Here is a 22,185-nt window from a genome sequence, read left to right on the forward strand (position 1 = left end):
TTTCACTCTGCATTTACTCTGCTCTCTTCTCAGCAACAAAGATATCTGATCAAAGGATATTTTCCTTAAATTGCCTCTTACAAAATTCTGAGACATTTCTCAGATGAGAGCATAGAGCATGCACAACAGTGTGCACACTGCTGAGATTCATGAGATGCAATGCTGAATAATTTACTTTTGGAAAACATATCTAATTCTAGTCCAAAATTAAAAGAGAAATATGAGTGATACTATGTGGGTAAACTCAGCCCTACAACTGTATCTAGTTCTGACAATTAGCAAGGCCCAAAAGGCTCAATTCAGTCCTAAAGTTCAAAGCATGGGTTGTTACATGAGCAGACTCTGAGGAAGAAATGGTGCCAAGTGATTGTTGTCATGAAGATACACAAATGTAAAGATTTAAAAGGAGCATGGGCTTGGATGTCTCATCAAATAACAATGCTAGGGACAATCACCATGAGAATCATTCTGCCCATGTCCTCTTCACCATCACACCACCAAACCTGGCGCTGCACATGAAAGGTGACAGAGCACACGCGGTAGCAAGTCTCCTGGAGATTTGCACTCACAGGTTGCATGGAGAAAGAATGAAAAGGAGAGACTCTCTATGTGGAAAAGCAGTGGGCTAGCTGAAGACTAGATTATATAGTTATGATTATATGATCTTGTTTATGAGCCCATATATACATGGGCCTGAAAATCCCACCAGGGAGCAGACCACAGAAATTCTTCTGACACCCATTGAGGGTAGGTTCACAAAAGCCAATGCAGTGTGTAAGTTGGCATTGTTGCTTAAGCCATGTGCAGAAAAAGTGCATTAATATCACTATTGATATAAGTGCAGATGTGCAATTCTTCCATTAAAGCTTCTTAATATTGTGAGACATCGCATCAAAAGCTAGTGTTTTAATTTGTCTGTAGAAAATCTGACCTACTACCAACAACCATTAACGCTATTTTGCCTTGTCTTTCAACAGTAGCATCTCAATGCCAGCTGTAGAGGCTAAATATACATTAGTGTTATGATTAGAGACAGAGTGGATTAGAAACAAATCCTCTAATCGATCCCAATTACCAGATATTAACACAATTCACAGAGTGGTTTCAGTGAACACCAACTAGACTTCCTTAAGAGGAAATTAAATTAGGAACTTAATTCCAAAAGTGCTAAAATATAGATTAACTTGGACCATATTAAAGCATATAGATAAGCTCCAAGTGCAGTTCTTGGTCCTTCTGACAGCTTTGAAATATACCTGTATCTTGATCCTGGGGCCAAACTGTATGTATTCTATAGAAAAGTCCTGTTCTGCATGCTGTGTGATATGTACTCCTGAATTTAATCTACTGATCTTCTCCTGTGCTGTGTGACCCACATCAATATTCAAAGCTTCCCAGTACAGCAGAAATTGCCTGTGAGAGGTCTGGGTCTCCATTAGTCCTTGCTTCTCTGTATCTGATGGGACTTCAGACCTGCTCTCAGGTACATCAGCTTCAAGGCAGAGGAGCGGGTAGCTGCAGGCTGTAGCCTTAGAGCAGATGAGCTATCTGCATGGAACAACTTCACTGAGACAGTGAGTGCTAAAAGCACCCCTTCTTTCTTTATATGAGGGTATGCAAATACCAGGGGTTTACTGCATTCATAACCCGGAGGACTCTGCTGTGTCCTCTTACGGCGAGGCAGGCTACTGCAAGGAGACCCATGCAGAATTTCACTCAAGTGTCTTTTCAAAGAAGCAGCTGACAACACCCATCTAGCTTTGTAAGGAGGGTGATATTGGTGGGAATATCTGTGTTTTCCTGCTCACCTCTGACTTCACAGGGTTTAGGTAATTCTTTGTGTAGTGTGGGTGCAAAAGTTCTTCTTCAATCCCTCCGTGCCACTAGGACCTGCAAAGGCAGCAAAGGTGATCTGCTCTGAATTACCCTGCAGCTTTCAAAAGCATCTTATTTTTGTTTTCCCTCCATTCTTTTCTTTCAAATGGTCTGACCCCTGATGAGTGAAACACCTGGTTTCCACTCCTGCCGTACGGGAGTGAGGGAAGGACAGTCTTAAAGTGCCACAGTTGCATTTCAGAGCTCTTTGTTGCTTTTACTTTTTCTTTAACTAGACAAAGATGCCATCCACAAGCAGAGAACTGTTTTAGGAATTATGTGTATATAAACCTATGTAAGCAAATTAAATATATTAACAGATTCATGCAGAATCTGTTAAAAAAAAAAAAAAAAAGCTATTTAAGCCAAAAATTAAAGATTACCTACATGCCCTCCACACCACTCACCAACGGGGAATTAAACTATTAGGGCAGAAAATTGTACATCATTTCCCCAAATTCAAGTGCAGTTTCATAGAAGGTTTTGGAGCATCTGCAGACTGAAACATCCACATGAAAACTGGTTTGGTGCCAGAAGAACATTTAACTCTGTGCCAGACCCATCATCGCAATCAGTACCTTAAAATTATCTCCATTTAGAGAGGGTAATTGAACATGAAAACACAATCTTAAAATCTAAATGGGGCAAAATGTATTCCTGTTGGGCAGGCTGCAGTCAAGCCAGTTCTCTGACATTTTCTCAAGTGAAGTCCCACTTCATCTGTCTGTCACCTCTGAAGTTCATCTCATAGGCTATGTTAAACACAAGTAATATGCATTGTCCAGCTCCCCAGTCAATTATTCTTTATTACAGTGGATTCTGACCTTTCCTGTCACTTTACAGTTTCTGTACCTAAATAAATCTAAATATTTTCCTAATTACTATTTGCAACAGGAATTTTATAATTAGTTAGATAATTGCTTTAAAATATGCAATTGCATTTTCATAATGTATTCATTACTCTCTTAATATAGTATTCTTGAAACATAACATTTTCCATTGAGAACATATTTCTATATTAGTTTCCACAAGACAGTTTTAGAACTAGATTAATATCCTTTCTACTTGTTATATAAAAAAAAAAAATATTTCCCATTAAATCCAAATTAATAATTTGCAATGAGTAACTTATTTGATTAATTTAGTTCCCCCACAGATTATCCTTAGATGGCAGAAATTTTCTTTGTTCATCACTTAAGGTAATTCAAAGTTCATGTGCAAGTCTTGAAAACTGAATTATGAATAGTTCGAAATATTCAAGCTGTAATCTTGCTATCTTATGAAATTATTTTTCATAACAGAGTAATGGAAAAGTCACAATCTTGTATTCAAAACACTTAAAAAAAAAATAAAACTTTGAAAGCTCATAAGCAATCAAGAACTCTTAGAACTAGCCTGAAAAAGATCACTTGGAAACTTCTTGCTCTATCCCATTTTTTCTAGGGTACAGGATACAGCAGAAGAAAAAACAGCTATATTTAAAGTTCAAAGATGAAACTGTGAAATGGATCCCATCTGACCAGCCATGACCACTGTATTCTTGGTTTCGTTTTGCTTCTGAGGTAGGAAACAATGAGTGAAATTCAATTATTCTTCAAAGTCTTCAGTTTCCCAGTGAGCAATAAAAACCCCACACATCTAGGATTCACAAATCTCATTTGTAAAGGATTTTCACTGGAAAGCAGAACTTTATGAAATTAGTCCTTTGTACAAGAGCAACTCCCGAAAAATGCCATCTTTTCCATTTAAGAATGCTTTGGTAAGAACATTTTAATCTACTTCACTCTCATTATACAAGCAGCATGCTTCAAGCATTGCTAATCTTCTGGTAACAGGTTTGTGGCAGCAGTAGTGGTGGGGATTGCTTAGTTTCACACACTGGCCAATGTACTACGGGGAAATTGTCAGTGGTGCCTACAGCGGGGTCAAGACTTACTATACCCTCCAGAAGATAATTTTTAAACATGCATAATGCTTGAAACTGTAAAACTCTGCACGCAGTCCAAACAAGCCTGGAGGCAGAACGTGCTCTGCAGCACAAACACCAGACTATACCCACTTTGATAACTTACTATGTCATTTTAAAACACATTTAACTTAGACAGTGCCAACGATGTGTAAAAAGCAGTGACATAAAAAGGATTCAAGCTAAACAACTAGCATATTACTAGGTAATAAAAATCAACATTAATTTGGGAATCTCCAAAACAAATAATGGTGGAAATATTGTTGTGAAAGGTATGCATAAATATATAGGCTTTTGCTCATTAGTACTACCTATTGGTGAACAGGTTAGTCAGCTGGCTTAAATATGACTGCAATAACATTAGTGTTGTAATGGTGATGTTACAAATTATTTCCAGAATTTCCCATACATCAAAATGACATCTTTAATGTTTAACAAGAATACAAACAGCATACATTTCCTTCCAGTACCTGAAGGGGGCCTATAGGGATTCTGGGGAGGGACTCTTCCTCAGGGACTGTAGTGACAGGACAAGGGGTAATGGGTTAAAACTGAAACAGGGGAAGTTTACATTGGCTATAAGGAGGAAATTCTTTCCTGTTAGGGTGGTGAGACACTGGAATGGGTTGCCCAGGAAGGTTGCGAGTGCTCCATCACTGGCGGTGTTCAAGGCCAGGTTGGATGAAGCCTTGTGTTGGATGGTTTAGTGTGAGGTGTCCCTGTCCATGGCAGTGGGGTTGGAAATAGATGATCTTGAGGTCCTTTCCAACCCTAACCATTCTATGATTCTATTCTGATTCTACATATCTCTGCTTCTTCTGAAGTTCCTGTATTAAATCTGGAACACCATTTTTACCTCAAGTAAAGCATAATGTCACGTTTTGGTAGTGTAAGTATCCTACCATATCAGAGTTTGCTGGACTGGAACTTTAACTTGGTAGATAAAGAAACCCAGTAGGTGCTGGAACCTATAAAAGGAGAATATGTACTTAGGATCAAGCTACAAACTTCTGTCATTGGACTGGCTCACGAACTTTGTGATTTCTGAGATAATTTTTCTCATTTGGAAGTTAAGATCTGAAAAATGACGACTGTTTCTCTGCTTTGCAACTCCCCTTTTTGAACTTCTGTACAACGCCTGAAAGAGCTGTTATTACAGACACTTCCAACCAGCCCATGGCTTTGACTTTTTCAGTCTGGCCTTCTGAGAATGGCAGAACAATTAATTAGCCTTTGTCCCCCAGCTAAGCTACCGCTTTATGTCAGACTGTCTTAGAAAACTACACTGAAAAACAGCAGCTGAAAAGACATGGGAGAGGAAATACAAAACGACAGGATAAAGCAATTTACCCTACCTCATGAATACCGCAAACTGTATATCAACTTCCTTTACCAGAACCACCTTGTCGAAATAGTCTACCTTTAGGAAAAGTCCACGCATTGCCCTGCTCACTGAGCCAGCACTGAAGGGTGAAGTGACATGGAAAGAGAGAAAGAAAACCAAGAGAATCCAACCGCTCTATCTTAAACAGCCAGAACATCTCAGGAGCAAAGCTAGCACAGCCACATTTTGAATTCCTGAGGGCCTACATGGGGCCTGCATCTCTTTGACATTAGGCATTCAGAGACCTATGGCACAGCGCTTCTATGCACAGAGGTGCAAGTGCTACAGGCACAATCACCCATTGCCAGCCTCTCATCCTTCCTGTGACTGTAGAACCAGGTATGCCTCATTTTTCATCGTAGTCAGTATTGAAGAGTTGCAAATGACATTTTCTACAGGCTACAGAATTTGCTACCTAGCTGTGTCCATGTAATAATACATAGCATACTAAGATTGCAATGAGGCGGTTTTTTTCAGTCAAACAAAGCAATTATTCATATATCACATAACTTGTCAAGAATTGACAGATATCACCACCAGAAAAACGTTTCTTCTTTGCCTTCTTTTCTTAAAATAAAAGATATGTGATCCAAATCTAGGGGGGTAAAGGGGAGTAGAATATTGTCCTTTGACACTTTCAGTTTTTCATATTCATGGGTTTAGATAACTTGGGAAAATCTTTTTACAAGTAACAGCTCTGTTTTTCAAAGCATGCTACTTGGAATCTACAATTTTCTGCAATACAGAAAATATATTAAGGAATTTTCATAATACACAATAAATCGATTGTGGATTTCCCAAACCAGTCAGATTTACACTCTTTTGATAACACAATGACTAGAGAAAAATCTATACTACTTCCTTTTTTAGCAATCCTATTACATCATTCCTCCTCAGAAATAGCAGTATCTGAGCCAGGACATGTCAGATCCCATGATTTATTAGGAGTAAGCTTGAAGAAGAACGGAACAGTGAGCTGTTAGCTTTTGTGCAATGTATAATCGAAAACACTGTAACAAAGCTCTGTAATTTATTTTGCAGAGAGTCAGAAAAGTTATTGACAAAGCATTAATAAAACAGAATCATGAGATGAATAAACGTACAATGTCTTGAAGATCCAAACATAAATACTGACTACAGAGCAGATTTCCAGAGTGCTCAGCATCTAGCAGGCTCTGCTCCTAGTAATGCTGGCAGAGGAATATTCAGTGTCTATAACCATGAAGTATTTACTCGCATAAATCTGTAGTTGATTTCTGAAACTAATCCAACCTATATTTGATCCCAAGCAATTTACCACTATCTTCAATAAGAACTTAAGATACTCCCAAAAGGGAAGTAAATCTGCCTTCATGGAAGTCTCCTAACTTTTTATACATCCACATTTCCTACATGTTTAGCTAATTTTTCTTAGTTTTAAAAGCAAACAAAAGTTTGTTTTACCTACGCTTAACAAATATGTTTCCCTTTTTGTTTTCCAATTGACATACATTTCACCCCAGTAAGTCAAATCAAGTTATATTAGTGATCAAATGAAATAACACAGTAAGTCTGGCTCATGCAGCATGCTGTGAGGTGGTTTCATGGGTTGGACTCAATAGGATCAATTCAGTGAGAAACAGTAAGCAGTGCAAGAACCAGGCAGGGTGAGGGGGTGAATGTAGGAGCAGCTATTACTGGCAAATTAAATCTGGAAGAAGAAACTGTTCAACCTGCCTTTGTAGATTTGCCCTTATTTTTCTAGCCCTTTCCTCCTTTCCCTTACCGAATCAGACTAAGCAGACATTTCCTCATATTTCTTCTACAGATCTCAACGTATTTCCCTTATTCACTAAGTTACTGTACATGTGACAAGCAAACATAAGATTTTTCTGTTCAGGCATGCCAAAATAGAGACCATATGTATCTACACACTGTATAAAAGTGGATGTTGAAGGAGAGAATGAGCTTGTTAACTTCTTAAATAGCTACTAAATTTAAAATCTTAAAGTATGCTGATTTGATTTTTTTTTTTTTAACAGGTACCAAGGAGAAACCACATCCAGCTAAGCAGACTTGGCTAAACATATTCAGAAGGCAGTGCACATAGAGTAAGTCAAAGACTCTTAACAGTATGAAGGCAGAAGTCTTAATTTGCTTGTTAATGGAGAATTTCTCTGAGGAGGTAATAGAGAAATAACAACCACTGACAGCAAACTAAATAGGCTGATGCAGACATGAAATCTATATCTGGTACAGACAAGCAAATTATCTTCAAGAGTTACTTAACTCATTTCCAACCCATTCCTTCATGTCGAAAGTACTGACATCTCACAGTAAGATGACAATGACTACAAACCTGAAGCTTCAGGTCATCATATCACAACAAAGGATATGATTCATATCATAAAATTAATATGATCTGAATAATCTTAGCAGATTCAGTTTTAACCAATATGAAATAGCATTTATTAAAGTGACAATTAAAATCAGGAAAGTAAATAGAGAGCATTTGTGAAAATTAGGAAATCAATATCTAAAGTTGCACTTTCTCTTGGGCATGTATAAGTCCTATAAAAAGATGCAAACAAAAATCTGTCATCCCTTCATCTTATTTATGATATACCTGTAATGGTTGCTTAGAACATGTGCATAGAAGTACTGCACAATAGTTTGTTATTTGATTTTCATGTCTTGATTAAAACCCAGGTTTCAGAATTAATGAACTACACAATCATCACATCTGATCTTTTTTTCCCTTTCTTTCTCCAATTAATTACTGGAGTGCACTAACTGAAGTCTAAGACCACCTGCCAAAGGAGCATACATTCATGTGGCGTCTTTTCTCCTTGAAGTTATGGTTTGAGTCTGCACTCCCTTCTTCTTGCAGGTGTGTTTTGAAAACTGTTACTTTTGAAGAGTCAGCATTTTTATCCCATCTTTCAAATAATAGAGAATTTGGAGTTCCCCAAATCGTCTTCCTCAACAGTCTGAATATGTTAATGTCGAAGGGAAAGGACTGTCACAGCTGCCAACCAGCAATTTTCACATGTCAACATCTCCCTTTCCCAACCTCTTCATGAGGCAAAAAATCCTATTTAACACATGTTGAGCTCATAATGATCAAAGATCCTGAAGAAAAATTAACCAAAATGTCAGTGCCCCTGTCAGTCTTTACCACCTCCCCTAGGCAGGGCAATCAGATCTCCAAAACAGGAATCAAAGTTCAGTTTCCAGGTCTCTGGTTATTTATGCAGTGAACAAGAACACTTGCTCAAAGCAAACCAGGACAAAGAACATATTTGGGTGCACAAACAGGGGCATGCAGGAACAAGCAAGTACAAAAGGAAGAAAAAAGCTAAATAAATTCACTCACTGGGGAGCCAAGGTTTGGATCTTTTCTGAACAAATGGAAGTCACTGTAATACAGGAAGGAAAACAGTAGCTCTTAAAATAAAACTTAACCTGTTTTTATTTCTCAGCTATGCAGAGGGCAATTGTGATTTTTGCCAGATTACTAAATTTTAATGCAAGTTTCAGAAATATCTCTTAGATTGATCACAGCTAAGTCAAGCTCAAAGTATCCTCCTGCTCACATGATTAAATCACCTCATGAGGGAATAAGTTTGTTGATTACTCTAGAAACTTGCATAAGATTCCTTGAGAGTCAGACAGGAAGATGTATGGACTGCCTTCAAGAAGGAATATTATATGTGAACTTTATGCTTTCCGTAGAATTTTTTCTATCACTTTTATAGATACTGTCAAGAATGATGCCACTGAGGATGCCAGACCCATGTCCCCACGTGTCAACATGCAGACTGCTCTGAGCTGAGCTGCACCACGGAGGCTCTGCAAAGGTACATTAGACGCCTGAAATATTCAATACAATGAGGTCAATCATGCCATACAGCCTTAGGGAGAGTTTGAAATTCTCCAGGTAGGAGCTTCTACATAAAAATCTGCATGCTGCCTTAGTGATCCTGCAGTGGCTTTAAAATCTGGTTAGGCATCTTCTGGGTCTCCTCAAGATAGATAAACAAGGGGGTTCTCATACGGTTTCCAGGACTGATCCACAAACAAGGCTCAAAATAGGTTCAAAACAGTCACTCCATTTCTCCTTTTCACTATAGGGAGAGCAAAATTCTCCTGCCCAATGACTTGAATTAACCTGGACTTTCTATCACTGTTTGACTCTGCAGCGTCCCACAGGGAAAGCCCCAGATGCCAGCCGATAACCACGGATGCTGCCGGACACAGACAGTGCTAGAGGGCTTGCATGCTGGATGCCTCCAAGCATGGTAACTACGCTGCTAAGAATAACACTGTCTTATAGCAATACCATTGTGAACTTTTAGGCAATGTTGCACACTTAGAAAGCAACCTGTGAACTGTGCCAGTATGTATCTCTTACAGCTCTGCTAAGTAATTAATAACACAGCTATATATGCAAATAGCATTGCAGAAGACTGAAAATTAGATGTTAATTCATTATTAAAAATTTCCTTCTAAAATGACACATCAGATGGAGAGCCTAATATAGTTTTTCCTGATTACTTGGTTGGCTTCAACATGCAGTTGTTATTTAACAAGTAGAAGAGGAGCAGGTTGTCGTTAGCAGCTATTTATAGACTCTAGGAAGAGAACACAGGGAAAAAGCAGAATAAAACCACGTCACCAGGAGCTGGTGATGCCTGACCTGAGATTTCTCCTCTGATAATCTGAATATTAGTAATATGAATTACAACTCCAGCATTTTATCACATTTTTTAATCATCAAAATTAAATTTTAATAATCTTACAAGTCCCATTACATGTTAATTTTTATGATCACTGTCTCAAAGAGTCTATTTTTGGTGACTTTTCAACTTTTTTCTTTTCTTCTTCCTAGGGCTAAACTATGAATCTGCATTCTGCAGAGTGTGCTAGTTAAGTATTTCTTCTGAACGCAAACGTTTTCTACTTCAAGGGAATTATCTGAAAGCTCAAAGCCAGTTCTCCAACCAACACTTATACGCATGTACAAAAATATCCATGCATATAGTGCTCAGATTCTAAATCCTGTAAGAAATCTGCAGTGGATCAAAACTAATTAACCTACAGACCCTTCCACAGACCTACATTTAATATGGAATTTTGAACGTAATTTGACCAGATTTATACACATGAATAGAATATGGTGATCTGACCAAATGATTAACCATGAAATCAAAAACATTCAGTATGAAGAGTCTTAAAAGATTAAACTCCCACAGGAGGACTAGAAAGATGCCAGTACACTGTGTTTGAAAAGCTAATTGCTTGGAGGTAACATTCCACCTGTCAAACAGTATGCCAGCAACATTACGAGCATCTAATGGCTTTAATTAAAGGTCTTACGTTGAACCACCTTAGTTTAGACAAAGCATTAAAGTTATACTGACTGTCATTCACATCAATCAAGTGTTTTACAGGCTCTGACTTTTCAGTTCCCTTTTTTTAAGCCAGTATGCTGCTTTCACATGCAGCTGCACGCTCCTTTATAGCCTTTGCCAACAAATCTTCATTATTGAGACACTTTTATTATATTAAACTACATGCACCTTCCAAGGAGAAAAACAGTGCCTTATTGCCATTGAAAGAAAGGATGCCTGGCAGAGCATGATTTACAGTAATTAGCAAGATTAAGAACCACAATTAACTGCAATTAGACAATACTCTATTAAAGGAGAAAAATTACCCTGCAGAGTGTCAGTAAATAAATACATGGACAATTGCTTCTTGCAGATGAGGCAGAGCAGAGCTGGTCAGCCAGATTCACAGGCCAAAACACTTCTTCATACCCACAACAGTTTATGTCATTCAGGAACACAATCCAAGTAAAATAATTTCCAGGTTTGATGTAACAAAGCCACAATCATTCATCTTTGCAAATGTGAGGTTCACAGATTTCTGCTTCTCTGAGGAGTGAGGTTATGGCATTGGGTAGAGAGTTTACAAATAAAGAGAGGAAGGCAAGATGTCTACAGAACGTAGGAGCTTTTCCAGTGTCCCAAGCAGCTTTGACATTCTTGTTTCTAGACAATGAGTAAACTAGCACTATTCATGAAAAGTGTTTTTTAATTACCTCCTATGCAGACTTCTGTTCGCTCCTGTGCCATCCACTGCTCTCTCATCTCTCTCCCTCCCTTCACTTCTCCAGCCCAGGGTTCAGCCAGACCTGACTTAAGCTCCAGGACTGTTTTCCATAGTTGTCATCAACAGCTTGATTTTCCCAACAGGACAAAAAGTTCTTGGAGAGGGGTTTCTTTTGGTTTTGGTTTGGCTTTTTTTTTCTGCAATTTAACAAATATTAGATGGTATTTCCTGAAACAGAACCTCACAGTCAGTAGCTCTAATGTAAGGTCAAGAGGAACACCAGTGACATTGGTCTGCACTACAAAAAAAGCCAGCAGCAAAGCTGTGCTGCTCAGATTTAAGAGCTGCTCAAAGGCTGTCACTAGTTTGTGAAATATCCCTTTTTACTTGTTTGCAAGAGTCTGTTCAAGTCCAGCATATCTGTCTTCTGATGAATTAGGAAATTAAAAAACAATTACTATTTCTTGTAACTATATTATAAATAATAACGACTCATCATCAGTCTCACAGTAGACTATTGACCAGACCCTATCCTATAAGAAACTGCGCTGTTGCAGACTTTGTTGTATTTTTTAATATATATATATGCATATATATATGCACTTATATATTACTGAAGAGGACCATAGTAAATACACACGTTTTCCCCCCCACAGTACAAACCCCATAAACAGACTAGTAGCAGGAATCAGCAGAAGTTATATTTCCCTCAAAGCCAATTAGACTATTATTCTCCAAGCCAAAATAATGCAATTCAAACTTATGTTTCTGAGAATTTTAACTTGCCTTGGTTACATTTGTGCATGTACCCGACTGTCTGGGATCCTTATTTTAAGCAAGACTGAAGCAAGCAGCTCCCTGAAGAACAACAACAGATATGTTTAATGTACGGTATTAAACAAAAGTACAAATTCCTGCATCTAACCTTTCCAATGTTGTATTGATGATTAATGCTAATTATTTTATCTGGATTTCAGTAGAATATTCAATATGGAAGCTGTGAATTCAAGAGGAAGAAACAGGGATTAGAAAAAGAGCTTTAGGTACGTAAGGTGGGGGTAATGAAAAGGTTAAGGAAGCCCTCAAGCTGCACAAAAGTTGTTAATGGATTCTTAAAGTATCAGCACTATAACAGATTGGTTTTAACTGCTTATTGATTTTTATTTGGTACCAATCTGAATATGCTAATTAAATTGGCTAATAGAAGTTAGGACGGTTCATTCACTGGAGAGTATCAGATATCACTGAAAGGAACTATGTGATACCAGCTCACAGCATAACTCAATTTTACCACTGTGTATGGAGACATAAAAACATGGCTATACTTAAGTGAAAGATGATGATCTTTGGAAGCAACAACAATAATTTCTGTTAAACATCCAGAAATTATCAGTAGAGGTAAAAGAAGAAACCCTGTATGCTTTAGGTAGAATAGAAATTTGCGATTAGAAAAGTGAAATCCTATTACCCATCCTTTTTCTAATAAGCAGAAACACAAAAGAACTCAATTTTCAATTTCATGTATAATTTTGTACATCCTTGCATAAGAAAGCTGAATAACAATGCATACAAATATTGCAAAAAAGTGCATGGATGACCGAGAAGTGAGAACAGAGGATGAGATTAAAAAAAATTGCTTATTTAGCCTAGAAAATTAGCTAGACTTTGTGCCAGTAAATAAACAAGGAAAAGAGGAATAATGGTTATGCTATAAAGACAAAGTCAGAAAAGAGAACAAGTAAGCTGGCTGAACACCAAAGACGAAAAAATGGTTTCTAACAACTAGGAAAAATAAGCTCTGGAATAACCTTCCAGCTCTCCAGAGAAGGAAGCAATTGAACCCCTTATATGTTTAGGTTCTATCACTTTATGAAAGAAGGGGTGATGCTGATGCATGCAGAAGCCACTTGATTACCCAAGAGAGCCTGCAGAGCCCCTTGGTCAGTGATGGTTGCTTCATTTTTTGCTGTCTTCATATGCAGAATATCTACAAACTGGATGCTACATCACCAGAACTGCTGGCTCTTCAGCTGTCCCTTTGAATTACTTGTTTGCTCATGGATGCAGATACATACACACAGACAACATCATAACCCAGACAGCAGAAATGCCAAAATCAGTAAATTGCTCACTAATTAAGTAGGCTTTGATAAAACACATAATACCTGAGAAAAAACACAGCCCTTAAAAAGGCAAGAACACCTTGCTATCAAGCATCAGATAAACATCATCCAAAGAGGAACATAACTTGGTATTAAACAGTGGCAATGCTGGAGACACCAGCTTCTGCACGCTACCCAACAGCAGTTTCTAGTTTTCAGGTATTTGAAGTGTTGAATGTTAGAAGTTACATTACAAAACACCTGCTGAAAAGCAGTTTTGCTTTTAACTCAGCTGATTTATTTGTATTTCAACAAGAATTTTGAGGTACTGTGGAATACAATTTCTCGTGTTCAATCCAATACATCCAAAGAGCCCCACAGTGCTGGATGCACCAGGCTTACTTCCAGGTCCCACACCCCAGCACTTGCCTGCAAGTAGCAGTTAATCCCTTAAGGATGTTGATTAAGTGGGACTGGAAACAAACTTTCTGAGGGAGGTACCTCAGGATTTAATGTTGAGCACCTCTAAGTGGGAATGAGAACATGCCCAGTATGGAGGCAAACCTTTGTGCTGCAGAATTTATTGTCCCTTCTGGACTTTACTAAAGCCAAACTGCAAGAAAGAGAAACTCAAGACTAGTCATCTGCCAACAAATTGATATAATTTAGTGCCTCCACTAACTACAGCAGAAATCTTCTGTGCCTGAAGAGAGGCAAAAACCCTACATTGATCTGAAAGTTAATTACCGTACTCACCGATGAGTTAGTTACTCATCAGTGGCAAAAGCATTCAGTTCTAGAGTGTCATTACTTCACCAAATTTTTCATTACTGCACATGAAATATGAACTAAAAATAAAAAAATAAAAAAAAAAAATAAAACCCCAAACAACAAGGTACTTCCTGATTCACAAAAAAGGACTAGAAAATATTTATACCATAGCCATATACCAAAGGGGAAAATAAAAATAATTCTAGAGTTATGCACCAAGCACAACACCAGAGTTTCTTCTTGTCAAACCAGTAAATATTGTCTATATTGTTCCTTTAGAGAAAATATATTGTCCCAGGAGCCATCTCAGGTCTGACAGATAAAGGTTCTCAACAACTGTTTCCTTTAATCATATCAAATATAACAGTCTGAGCCAGACACATAAACACCAAAAAAGGGCTGTTTTCTCAAAGCAAACAGGCCATGTTCCAATCCCTGTACACTTCTGTCACACTGGGAACCACTATGTGATCATTCAGAAGCACCCGCAGCTTTTCTGGCTGAAGATATCAAGTCTGGAAGCAAGCGTGAGGAGTTCAGCAGTGGTACAGGGGGCTACCAAGCTGGATAAACCAGGAGGAGAATTTTGCAGCTCACTGACCAAGGTCAGAAGGCAAAGGAGATAAAGGCACAAAGACAGTTAACGGTCATACCCAGTGGGTTGCAGTTTTGCAATTGGCTTTTATTCCTGCTATATCAGCCCCTCAGCTGTGGGTTCTGTATTCCTCAGGTTACAGGAGCCAATCTTTCTAGACAGGGTTAGTTAAAAAAACAGGTGACTGCGAAGGGATTCAGAGCCAGCTGGAACATACAGCTAAACCTTTCTATAAAGACATCAAGGAACTTCCTACCTCTTATATTAGGACAGAAAACCAAAACACCACAACTCTCTAAAGACAAAAACGCAGACGTACTGGTGGAAAATATCTTAAAAGCAGTGAAATAAATGTACCTTTTTCAGATCTTCATTCTACTCTTGCTTCCAGTGGCTTCTAACAGCCTCCAGTACCCCAGAAAAGTCTTTTCCTGACCACAGGATGTTATTGAGAACCTTTTTCACTGCACAGAAATCACAAGCACCAGCCAAGCATCACATGTGCACCCCACACCCTACTCCCAGGTGAGCAAAATCCCAGCCCCACCTCTCCAGACCCACAGCATTCTGATTTGCTACCCAAACAGACAAAGAACTGAAGAATAATTAGTGATAAAGCAGTAAAACCAGTAAGCATCATTTTACAGAGACAAAATATCTATAGCTTCATATTCAATAAAGCTAGTATATATTGAGATAGTTTTCTTAGCTGGACATGTAAGGAAAAACCACAGAATTCATGTTTCTCATTCTGTTCTTCCTATGACCCATTTGCTTCACTGGCTTCCCCGGCTTTATGGCTTCAACAGCACCATTCCAGGTTTTAATTACTGTTAAAATTTCTAATTTGCTTTGACTTTATCAAAGCCCACCAACAAAACCCCTCTCTGCACAACATTAGAAAATTTCTCAGGTTCACTGGGTTATTTCTGTGTTACAGGGATGGAAACTGACAGTAGCTTAGGACACTCCTGCAAATATGCTTTATAGCTACTATGGGTTTAACATTAAACTCTGACAAGTATTATTTCCAAGCATTCTGAAATGCTGTGATGCAAAATGAGACTGAATTCCCAGGTGGTCCTGGCTAATCTGCATCACTCCCAGAGATCTCCTCAATTGACACCTTGAAAAATGATGATGATCTGCTACAACCTGTCTTAATTAATTGAACTGTTCATCCCCTCTCCTCCCCCATATTAACACACCTGATGTGCAGAATCAGTAATCTGAATAATTGCAGTAGGGAAAGCAGGGACACAGAGGGCAAATGTAGGAAAGTGCAAGAGAATGATTTTTATTAAAAATAAATCAGTCACCCATAGGCAAGAGCTCTGGTTAAAATTAACATCTTAAACCAATTTCTGCTGTTTATAATAAATGAGCATTTAAATAGGAATTGACTATAAAGTAGAGCGGGTATTTCTGCCGTCTTTTTGCATTGCCCCAGCTCCTTGTTCAGGCTCAGACTTTGTTTATTTTTAAACAGGGAGTTTATTATAGCATGTGCTCTCAATAGCCTCAAGAGGCAGCGACAGGACCTCAAGTTTCACAGTGAGCTATGCCTGTGCTTCTTTGATGGAAACCTCTTGTCAACAGGAGGGGGGAAATATCTGTTTTTCAAAATAATTTTTATAACTAATGACTCTCAATATTACCACAAAGATTAAGCTTTAAATCTTTTCTTCTTTAATTTGATGTAAATAAGATTTATTTCAAAGGAAATTAGAAAACACAATGACATTATCCCCAGGAGTTCTCCTCCTAAGTTCTCACAGACTAATTCATAGATAGCTTTATATTTTAAATAGTGCACTATTTAGATATTACATCTCCTAGAAAGCTTATTTCAGCTAAATGTGCAAATAATGATAACAAACCTCCTGTCTTTTAAATGTTGCCAGCACAGTGGGATGAGCAGAGCCTCATCCTTCGCTAGCAAAGCCACGACTGCTCACACCAGCCAAGTTCCACTGCAGTGAGCTCTGCCTGGCCGGCATGGTCCAGGTCTCCTGCAATAAAGTCAATTTTACTTTCTGCATACCCTCAGCACCCACCCAAGATAACTGAAACCCCAGGTGAGACTTCAGTACTCTTGTAGTTCATGGTAGAGGCTTTCTTTGTCACCAATCACTGTTTGTCACAAGCCAGTTATAGAGCTGAGAACTAAGAAAGAAAGGGATATATTTTGTATGCAACGCAATGCAATTCGGTCCCATTCAGAGTAATCCAGAGCTGTTAACCATAATAATGTAAACATGCACACACTCTTCCCTGGGATAGGAAGCTTGTGTTAATCATCTGACTTAGTCTTTCCATTATCTTGAAATCATTATTTCCTGCTTGCTGATAATAACATTATTTGGTTAGGCAAGCAATGCAGCTCACATTTTTTAAATAATATGCTTCATAATATACTATGTATATATATTGCATAATGAAGTAAATGGAAAGATAGTAATTTTATCCCAATAACATGCTTTAGAGCTTACAGTAGCAAATTCATCTCCAGTGACATTTGAGGAGAGTGGAATAATGACTGGTATTTTTTATTTTGCAAGGTGAATCTGTACAAAATTGGGTACCTGATTATGGGTTAGCTATATATTGCAATCATTTTACCATGAATTCTGAAGAGACATGAAGTCTTCAAGTTAAAAAAGAGCATCACAAGAGTAGGGGCTCAGAGCAATGACAGGATATAATGGGCTCACACCACCGAAATCCTTCTTTGAAAAATTTATAAGATAGGGAGAAAGTGTCTTGTTTTCTTGTGTCTTTAAAATTGCGTTTCACCATGTACTACAAAGGCAGAGCAATAGGATATTTTTCTTATTAATCTGAGTTTTCTTGATTCCTGAAATACATTAAAAGTCTCTTTCAAAGAAATCTCCTACATTTGGTAAATTAAAGCCATGTAACAGTCACAATTAGCATTTTAAACATCTGAGAGTGTGAGAGCTGCTGACTGAAGACTACAATTTCCTCCATTAACAAGCAGTTTGACTTGTCTTAATGCAACCCTGTAATAACAATTAAAGACAAGCAAAACTTATCCTTCCCATTTGCTAGTTAGAACCTTCAAAGGAATTGATTTTTTTTTAATTTAGTTTTAACTCAAATGGCCAGGCTGCAATCCTTAACTGGGGCTGTTCTCCATAACGAGGAGCTCAGGCCTCATCAGTAATCAGTGCTGAGCAGCTTGGCTGGCACACGCTCCCTGCCATCACTGCAGCCGCATGGACAACCTGCAGCATCCCCGGCTGATGCCCAAGTGCAAACCACCCCATGCTCTTGTCCACTTTCAGATTTTAAACATTTGGGATGGAAGCACTATGAATTGAAGAGAGAATGACATGTGCTAAAGCAAAGCATTACCAGTTCTGCAAAATTTAACTATGGAAGAAGCAGAATGTTTTTAGTACTGAAAATATGTTAGCAAGGAGCCCACCTAGCATGGTTGGCAGCACGGAGGGCTGACCTGTGAGGCCACATATCCCAGCATGCTGAGAAACCTTAGCAATTCCCAGGGCGTTATGCAGGGGAGTCATTTCTGCAGCAAAGGGAGCCAACCTGCATATGTTCTAGTAACACACACATGTATCTATCCCACTGATAGGATCAGAGAAGTCGTTAATCTTTAAAATGTATTTATATTCATTTTCCTTTCTGTTACACCTGTGTGCTGATGAGAATATTAAAAAATCTAAATTAGGTTAAAAGCTTTAAAAAGCTGTAGTTGCCCCAGATGAGCTGAGGTAGCTGAACACGTGCACATTCCCAATGCACTGCAATACAGCATGGAGCGCTGCTCCAGAGGGAGAGCAGAAAACGCTTCAAAGGCAGTTTTACTTGGCCCGTGTGATCCAATGTGCGCTCTGCATCATATGAGGAGGATCAAAGGATTTAGTCCTTGAAAGCTCCTTGGGTACTTGCTTTTTAAATCTGCAGTCAATAGGAATCAAAACACGCTCAAATGTCTGGGTCTAAGTGACCCAACCAAGTTCAGTGCAGAAAGATGTCTCCTACACGCAAAGCTCCTAAATCTGCTGGGCTTTGTTTGTCCCCATCATAAATATAAACATTGATTTTTCACACGGAATTTTATGCAAGTGAGACACAACTATGGGACCTAATGTTCAGACAGATTTAGTTTGTGTAAGCAAAGACTGACTTAAATGACATCAAGGCCTTGATACACAGCTCCATTGCTGTTTCCTGCAGGGGTACTTTTCTTCCCAGACAGGCTGAATCTGGGTTTGCCATTACTCTAAGAAATGTAACATTCAGGAAAAGTTCAAGCAGAGATCTCACTGCTGCCTCAGGGTACAGGACTTCCTGATCCTCGACACAGTTTTCAGTTTATAAAGCCCAAATTAACATTCTAGTACGTAAAAGCTTGAAATTGTTACCTGAAGGAGTTTTGAGTCATTGGAAGCATCCAGTTTTCAATTAAACACTCTTCTCTACAGCTGGGCATGCTGTAGTCACAGTTTAGCTTGTTAATTATGTTTTGCAAGGACCACTATGCTGTACTCATGGTGAATGATTTATTAACTCCAGCAATATAAAATCTTCTCTATAGTACTGGCACACCAAAGACAAAAGAGGTAATTACTGTGCCCAAAGACTTTAACTTCATTTATCCTCTGTACACTGTGAGCACCATCACGGTGCCCTAAATCACAGCATTGTTATTTAGTCCTCAGCAAGCTTTCCGTTGTAAAATGTTCAGCATCATCCTTCGCTTACAGCTACTTTGGGGCAAAATCCAACATAACAGATTATGTCTGCAAGGGGGATATGCCATACGTTAATAAACTTGCTATTACAGAAGGATTCATTGTTGTTTCAGGCTCAAACAGCAGTTTCCATGACTCTTCCTGTGGTTATAGGACATGAGTTACAGTGGAAAGTCTGCTTAAGAACTTTGTTCAATTCTGTACACAATTACCTAGCAATGATCCTGATATTAGCAGCATTTTTTTTATTCTTTTCAGCTCTGAAACTTCTTGATATGCCTGAAGTGAATATGCAATAATATCTTCTAATAACCTGCATTTGTTTAAATTTTTGTGTCTCAGTTGCCCAAGACGTTTCATTTTACTGTCTGGCACCTTTCCCAAACAAATAGATAAAACATTAACGTGCTGAGGAGCAAAAGACCCAGCAGCAGGGTCTGTTCAGAAAAATAGCTGACGTGATTGCCCATGTGAAAGCAGCTCTTGTTTGTGCCAGGTGTGTGTACATCACTTTCTTGGAGTTTACGTTTCTTCAAAACTGATGTGAAAAGACAAAGACCTAAAAGGAAAACGAAAGTAGTCATTTTGAGGTGAAGCATAAACATTGTCAGAACTATTAGAGCTAGTGTAATTTGGCTGCCTCTTTCCTGGCTGCTTCTGTAGCAGCTGTAAATCAGAGGAAATCACAGTGTGACAGGCTTTGGCATGACAAGGGGATCCTTTCACCACTTCAAGAGCTTAAAAACTAAGCCTAAAAGTCTCACTTGAATGAGCATGTTAGTTGGTGCAGCAACTTCCCTAGCTATTTATTATTTATATTACCTTACACGGGTTAACCCCCTTGTGTTAGGCATGTACAAATATAGAGCTGAAAACTGGTCCCTGTGCTTGCAGTTACATCAGGTAGAACAGAGGGAGTGATTGAAAGCAAATTACATTGTGGCTGACAAGGCTGAGCTTACCACAAACAGCCTCCTTGACTTCTTCCTTCAGGAGACAGAGAGTTTTTCAGACACCATTTCTCAGTGTCTTGAGGCTGTCCCCTAACATTAAATATTGATTCAATATTATCTGAGTTTCTCAGGGGGGCAAAATGAATATGCATTTTCCTAAGTGCATGTAGTTTTAAATAGCAGGGTAATTGTAATGGTCTGCAGATAAGCCGAATGAACATTCAACAGCTAATACATTGTTTATACAAGCAGTGCATGCATTAAGATATACTGTTTACCATCACCTTGGGCGACCCTCTTTGTTTATTCATCAATAGCAGTCGTTTGGGAGAGTTTCAATCTGGCACAGTTCTGCCCTGGACTCAGCAGGTTACTTTCCCATAATGTTAAACATGCTGTAGTGAAGTTAATTAGACATAAGTAGCTTGCCTTTTTTTTTTTTCCAGAGAACATAATTTGTTGCTTGGCGAGCTGTGTACATCATTCTAGATGCAATAAACAGCCAGGGAGGTGTTGAAATCTGGTAGAATGAAGGAAATAGGTGTAAAATGGAGGGAAAATGAATGCAAGTTTTGTGAGATTTAAAGATAGGTGGATTCTCAGATGACAAAGAGTGCTTTGTTTTTCCAAATGGGGCTATATTAACATTTAAAGCATAAGGACATCATTAGGTATGTATTTCATCCAGATTAACCAGGATAGAAATCTATCCTGTTGTGTTTTCTATCAGATGCCAGAAATACATCACAACATAACGTTGGCCTCCCATTTTGTCTTTCTTCTTTCCAAAGAATCATAGGATCATAGAATCATAGAATAGTTAGGGTTGAAAAGGACCTTAAGATTGTCTAGTTCCAACCCCCCTGCCATGGGCAGGGACGTCTCATACTAGACCATGAATCAAAAGGAAGATTTTCCTTTTCTATCTGGTGTTTTTAAGTATGTTTAGGTGGTCCATTCAAGCTAACCGCTGTGCAGGAGTTGACCAAAGGGAAACTAAACCACAAATGCAGAAAACAGAAGTAAAAGAACACTTGCAACACACTGAAAAGCCTACGACAGCTTTTTGAGTATTGTAGAACCATGTGATTTCATACCAGCTGGTGATGTGGTTCATACGCTTCATATCAATAAAGGACTTAAAGGCTGTATACTGCTCTGGAAATTCCTATCTGTACTTCTATTGTGTTTTACTGGCTATTAATTTATTTTCCAATGTGAACCCAGTCGTACAAAGCTATATTACAATGTTACTTTGGAGTTGCAAATTGGTTCTATTAATCTTATTTACTATGACTGTTTTGAATTTGAGATTGTAAAAACTGCATTGTGTTAGAATAGGTCACCTTGACCTAATCAATACTAATCAGCTACCAGACTTTTTGAGAACAGAATGGTTTGCTGTACTCCGACTGAAGTCTTACTGTTTTCGCTTGTATGTGTCTTTGTTCTCTTTTGCTTTTTAATAGGATAAAAATCTGAAAAAAAGCAATTAATCTGTAGCTATATGTTAAATTCAAACACAACTAGTACAAAACAACAGAAAATAAGGGGCTGCATTGGCAAAGGCAGATCGATAATAAGTTTATAGCGAACAGATGATAGTAAACATTGTATTAATGAGAAGCAGAACTTCTGCTACCTTGATGTTGCATTTATCAATCCAAGCTGTCCATATAATTGAATTTTTCCTCCTCATCG

At 38.4% G+C, this 22,185-nt stretch overlaps 2 long non-coding RNA genes across 4 annotated transcripts in view; one reads left to right on the forward strand and one right to left on the reverse strand.

Annotated features, from left to right (window-relative positions):
- The window catches only part of LOC136018474 (uncharacterized), an 89,102-nt gene extending 73,868 nt beyond the window's left edge, over positions 1–15,234 (reverse strand). The window contains exon 1 of one of the 2 annotated variants that reach the window (XR_010614429.1): positions 15,147–15,234. This is a non-coding gene — a long non-coding RNA (uncharacterized LOC136018474). The remainder of the gene's footprint in view (positions 1–15,146) is intronic. The other variant, XR_010614430.1, reaches the window with a different exon arrangement.
- On the forward strand, positions 8,011–10,632 carry LOC136018475 (uncharacterized). 2 transcript variants are annotated; one of them, XR_010614432.1, is made up of 4 exons: positions 8,011–8,094; positions 8,963–9,064; positions 9,407–9,505; positions 10,096–10,632. It is a non-coding gene; the product is annotated as an uncharacterized LOC136018475 (long non-coding RNA). The 2 variants fall into 2 exon arrangements; XR_010614431.1 differs by lacking the exon at positions 8,011–8,094 and adding an exon at positions 8,505–8,592.
- Positions 15,235–22,185: the final 6,951 nt, after the last annotated feature.

This window comes from Lathamus discolor, chromosome 7 (genome assembly GCF_037157495.1).
Source record: "Lathamus discolor isolate bLatDis1 chromosome 7, bLatDis1.hap1, whole genome shotgun sequence".
In the NCBI taxonomy this organism is placed as follows: Eukaryota; Metazoa; Chordata; class Aves; order Psittaciformes; family Psittacidae; genus Lathamus; species Lathamus discolor.